Here is a 6,000-nt window from a genome sequence, read left to right on the forward strand (position 1 = left end):
TTTCTTTAATCTAAAAATTATTTTGAAAATTATGCAGCTTATGAACATACTTGTATCCATCATCTGTGCCTCTGTGAAAATGTCCTGAAGACACAGATGTAGAGGCAGGTTTGCTTCATGGTTGAGGATGCACATTTCAGCCTTGTTAGATATCAGCATATAAGCAACCACCTGTGATGGGACTGTCTATCATATGTAGTCAATTATAGATTCACCTGGCAGTTTAGGTGACCATCTGTGTTAGCTAATTGGTTTTTATCCACAGAAATAGCAATGTTCTCGTATTTTTATGAGAAAAGTTATTTTTGAAACTTGAAGAAAAAAATCCTACTGAAGTTAGATTCTGTCCCATAGAAATTGTGAGAAAGGGGGAATTTTATTGATTAATTGATTGATTGATTGCTGTTTGTTTGTATTCCAAGGCAATGGCTCCTAGGGCCGTATGAAAGCCTTACTACTGGCTCCTAAAGCCAGTAAGAGATTTATTGAGCTTCTAGAGAGATTTACACATATTTCAAAGATACGGAAAGGGAATGTGATGTTAAACTTTGAAAAGTAAATGCTCTCAGAAATAAGGACAACCATTTCTTTATATTTGAACAAAGGAAATGTAGCTTCTCATTTTAACTTTTTACTTTATCTTAGAAGAATAAATTGAACTAAATACTATCTTATTTGCCTGTCCTTTTTCAGTTCCCTTCCAGGATTCTCAATTGGCCCAAGAAGCAGGAGGCCAAGGGTGTCAGTGGAGTACATAGCACATGACTGACTGGGGTCAAGAGCTGGGAAGAGAAGGTGGAGAGGGGATCGGAGAAAGAACAGAAGGACAAACGGGTGTCTGACACCTGCTGGAGCATGAAAGACAAGGAAGGAGAGAATGCCCAGACGAGTGAACAGAAATGTCAAACGATCTAAAGGTCAAGTGCAATGCGGTTTGGAGACACACCCACTGAATTTTTAAAGACAGAGGTTGATTGGACATTGAAACAAACAACTCCAGTGGAGTGGAAAGAGGGAAAAATGCAGTGCAGGGCTTGAGACCTGGACAGAGTGTCAAGTAGTCTAAAACCTCACAAAATGCGTTCAGGTGGCTAGAGAGATGACTCAGTGGTTAGACACACGTGATGCCTTCCAGAGGACCAGAGTTCCGTTCCCAGCACCTACATCATATAGCCTATAACCAACCACTCATAACTCCGTCTCCTGGGGGATCCGATGCTGTCTTCTGGATTTCATGAGCATCTGTACACACAGGAACAAACTCACACACAGACACACATGCATCAGTTAAAATTAAAAAAAATAAAAATAAAATGCGTGCATAGCCTGGAGTTTACTAAATATCCAAGGAGTATGTACTGTTTTCAGCCGTATTGGTGACAGAACAGTCAAAACCAAGAGGAAGAGTCCTTTTTCTGTTGTGATTATAGGGAAATAGGAAAGGTGTCATGTTGTAAGTGGAGACGGTAGGGCAAGTTTTAGAGAGCTTATACTATGAATGTGTAAGCAGGAGATGAAGGTAAACTGGGTAGATTGTGCAGGGTGACTGGATGTCGTAGAAAGGCAAGAGAGAATTCAGAAGGGAGATGGGAGACTGCCAGTCAGTGTAGGGCTCATATTGCATGGATGCCACGAATTTTCAGGGGATGCCAATCTGTGGTCTTTTTTAGCATACTCTAAATAAATTCACTAATACATGCTCTAAATACATTCACTGGATTTCAACCCCACACCCTGATAGGCATGACAAATATTAAATCACAATGAGTTACAGTTTACCTCTCTTGAAGAGAAACCATTTTATTTGCAGATAACGGCTTTGAAATAGAATGTAGAAATGAATCTAGAGTGAATATCTCCCAGTGATAGACACTGAGTTAAATTTCAGTGTTCTCAGCTCCAATTGCACACCATAAAGAGGCCTAGGATTACTTATCCTAAAAAAAAAAAACTCTAAAGACAAAGAAGATAAAGTTAGTTTCCTTAGAACATCTGTGCCATGTAGACTTATGTAAAAACAAAAGGGGTCAAGAATAAGTGAAAATACTAAACTTAAACCTTCTCAATTTTGGCAAGATGTTGAAAAAAAAGGAGCATGGTGCATGGCTGTTATTTTGACAACAATGAAAAGGTCAGCTTCTAGGAGTGAGAGGTTCTCAGACCCGCTAAGTGCCTCACTCAAATACCAGCTGTCTCCTTCAAGCCTTTAGCGAGGGCTAGCTCAGCACAGGTTCACGGATGAGTTCTCTCAAGACTGTGTCTGGAAAAGCTGACATTGTATGCTGTTCTTTGAAGGGAAGCCCAGGTTTTTGCTCCCTGTCTCCAGCTTCATTAGAATGTAACTAACAAATAAAGATCAGAGGTGCGCACAGTATGCAGTGTGGTGGATGTTAATGCTGGGAAGCAATGTGGAATGATCGACTCAACCCAATAAGTGCATCCTTTACCTCACACTTATTACTTTTTTGAGTGGAGAAACTTTATGATTTATTCTTCCAGCACTTTTCAAGTATGTAATACCTTATTATGGGCTGTAGTTGGCAAAAAGTACAAAAGATTTCTAGAAAATTTTCACTCATCTGTTGAAATCTTTGTATCTTTTGACCAACATGTCTGCATCCCCTAAACCCTGAAAACCTCCGCTCTGTGTTTCTATGACCTTGACATGTTGAGATTCCACCTACAAGTAAGATTACATGTCCTGTGCCTAGTTTATATCACTTAGCACAATGTCTTTTAGGCTCATCATTTTGCTGCAATTATCCAGATTTCCTTTGTTAAAACCACACGTGTGCACATGTGTCCATGTGTTTGCATACACACGTGTGTACACAGACACACATCCCTTCATACTTGCAGTTTCATACCACTGTGATCAGAAAACATTCTCGATGAATTTTTAATCTTTTTAAAATTGTTAAGACTTGCCTTGTGCCTTGACCTATGACTCATTCTGGAAATGTGTGTTTTAAAAGGTGTATGTTGGGTGGTTTTTCTGTAGGTGTCTGTTAGGTCCATTTGGTCTATGGTATTCTTCCTGTCTACTTTTTCCTGCTGATTTTTTTCTCCTCATGATTTATTTGCCCATCATGAAAATTAGGGTATTAAAACCCCTTTCTGCTTTGCGTTTCTACCTGCTTCTACTTTCAGTTTGGATGTTTGCTTTATTATACCTGAGTGCTCTTCTGTTGGGGATCAAGATGTATCTGCAGCAGCCACTATATAAATGGATCATTTTGTCAATAAATAATGACCTCAATCTCATTGTATAGGGTTTTTCCTTAAAGTCTGTTTTATTTAACACAAATACAGCCACCATCATCTCTTCTCTATTTTCTTCCCTCCCTCCCTCCCTCCCTCCCTCCCTCCCTCCCTCCTTCCCTCCCTCCCTCCCTCCTTCCTCCTTTCATTCCGTCACTCTGCCTACTGCTTGGAGAATTAAATCAATTTAAAGCAAGGTGGTTCCTAATGCATGGGGATTATAGCCACTGTGTTACTTGTTCTATGCTTACCTTCTAGTTCCTTTGTCCATTTGTCCTCATTGTGATGACATATTTTACCTACTAGTTTCCTCTCAATTTTTAAATTTTATGTTTAAATTAATCATTTTTGTTATAGTGAACATCTTAAATATTTTTCTGTGTGTTTATTATAGGGCTTACAAAGTCTGCTCGAGTTTACTTATTTAAATTAACAATTGATTTAAAGTCAATGTGAAGGTCCCTATAACCCCATACAAAATCTCACCCCACATTTATGTTACATTTTACATCTCTTCTTTATGCATTCTTGACAAATTAGCTATCATAGCTAAAGTTATTTCTTATCCTTTGTGTTTAAAGCACTTTATTCAAAAGGTAAAACAGACCTGTGCTGTACTGATAGGGGAATATTGAGGTACAACTATATATTTTTTTGTTTTGTCAGCTCTTGGGTGACCTTTAACTCAAGAGATTATGTGTGGGATCAGTCACAGAAAACTCACTGAGTCAGTGGTCTTTGGGCTCTTGTCTGGAGACTTGAAAGATGAAACTTACAGACCACAGAGGTTGTTCCTGAAAGGAGTTTGTAATTATCTGGAGCTCAAGAGAAAGAGGAAAGGCAGAGCTCCTATGAGGTAAGAGGTCTCCCAGAGGTGGGCACCATCGAGGCAGAGCTCCTGTGTGGCAGAGGGGGTACCAGGGAGGGAGACACCATCAAGGCAGAGCTCCTGTGTATCAGGCAGGTTTCCTGGGAGCAGAGCACTTTTGGAGCTGTCATGAAGTCTCTGGGAGTGGAAAAACATTGAGGGGCCTTTTAGTTAATGAGGCTTTTCTGGATGAAGAAGTGGAGGAGGACGCGTGGATCTGTCCAACTCACCTTACATGTGCAGGAACCTCTGTTTCAGCTACAACTTCACTAAGGTTTCCAGGAAAGGGACTCCCATGAGAAGGAATTAAGAGAAAACTGGCCCCTTCTGTCACCCAGGCTCTGGCCATGGCAGAACCAGAGACATTCAGACTGAAACATTTCTGGTTTCACTGACTTTCAGCTAGGACAATGCTGGCAATAGACTTAAGAAAGAAGCTAGTTAAAGGGTCTCCTTTTCCCTAATACTGCCTGGCCAGGTTCCAACTCCTGTTCTCATCAGTGGTCTGAATTAGGATTTGCTTTTAACCTGCACAGTGAATGTTACCCTTTCATCCATTTCTTCTCAGTCAATGTCCTTGTATTTGGATTTGACTTAACTAGTTTTTGCTTTTCTGGAAAGGCAGATGTAGTGGCAATGGACATCTGTCACTTTTGTTTGAGTGAGAGAGTCCTTATCTCTCCTTCAATCCTGAAGGAAGGACAGCCTTGCCAGGCATATTATTCTTGGGTGCCAAGGTATGCTTCAAATAAAACAGCAAAACCACTTGTTTTAGTGTTCTATTGCTGTGAAGAGACACCATGGCCAAGGCAACTTTTACAAAGGAAAACATTTAATGGGGCTGACTTACATTTGCAGAGGTTGGTCCATTAACATCATGGTGGAAAGCATGGCTGCATGCAGGCAGAAATGGTGCTGGAGAGGTCCCTGAGAGTTGTACAACTGGATTGACAGCCAGCAGGAGGAGAGGGAAAGAGACACTGAACCTGATTTGAGTATTTGAAATTGAAAAGCCACTTCCAGCGACACAAGTCCTCCAACAAGGCCATACTAGTGCCACTCCCTGGTGACCAAGCGTTCAGGTCTATGCGCCCATGGAAGCCATTTTTCTTGAGACCACCAACTCTCTTTGTAGACATCAACTTTTCCAGCAGCAATCTTTTGAATTTGCAGGAGTTCCACTGTATGTGAAAACTTATTTTCTCTCTTGCTATCTTTGTTCTATTGTTCTTTGTTTATATGTCAGTCAAGTCTCCCTGTGTAGCCCAGGCTGGCCTTCCTGCCTCAACTTCCCAAGTGCCGGGTTGCTATTTTAAAAAGTCTCCTTGTACTTAAATTTTGGAAATATGATCACACTGTGTTTTGGTAAGATTTGCTACTGTGGACTCTGTAGTTCTCAGTGCTTTGAACATCTAAACGTTCCACTTACTGTCCAGATGAATAAAATGTCCTGTCATTATTTCTTTAAGTAGCTTTCTGCTACATTCTTTTCTCTGATCTTTCAGGCAGGCATAATGTGCACATTAGTTCACTTAGTGACCTGTAGGTTCTCTAGGCCTTTTCTCCTCCCCCCCTCCCTCCCTCCCTCCCTCCTCCTCCTATTGCATCTTTGGACAGACTGGTTTGGTACCTGGGTCAAAGTGAGCATGCCTGGTCCCTGGATTCACAAGAACCATTAGTCTGAAACCTGTATGCACAGAAACAGACCTGGAGATGGATCCATTGGAACAGACCTGCATTCTAACTCTACAATGTCCAATCAGATACTAGTGTCTACAGGGCTGGGCTTCTGGACTCTGGCCACAGGGATGAGTCCCGAGTCTGTTTCAGTAGGTATTGGAGTAAAATACAAGTACAATTGAGTGAGATTT

The sequence above is a fragment of the Peromyscus maniculatus genome, chromosome 17, assembly GCF_049852395.1.
Source record: "Peromyscus maniculatus bairdii isolate BWxNUB_F1_BW_parent chromosome 17, HU_Pman_BW_mat_3.1, whole genome shotgun sequence".
In the NCBI taxonomy this organism is placed as follows: domain Eukaryota; kingdom Metazoa; phylum Chordata; class Mammalia; order Rodentia; family Cricetidae; genus Peromyscus; species Peromyscus maniculatus.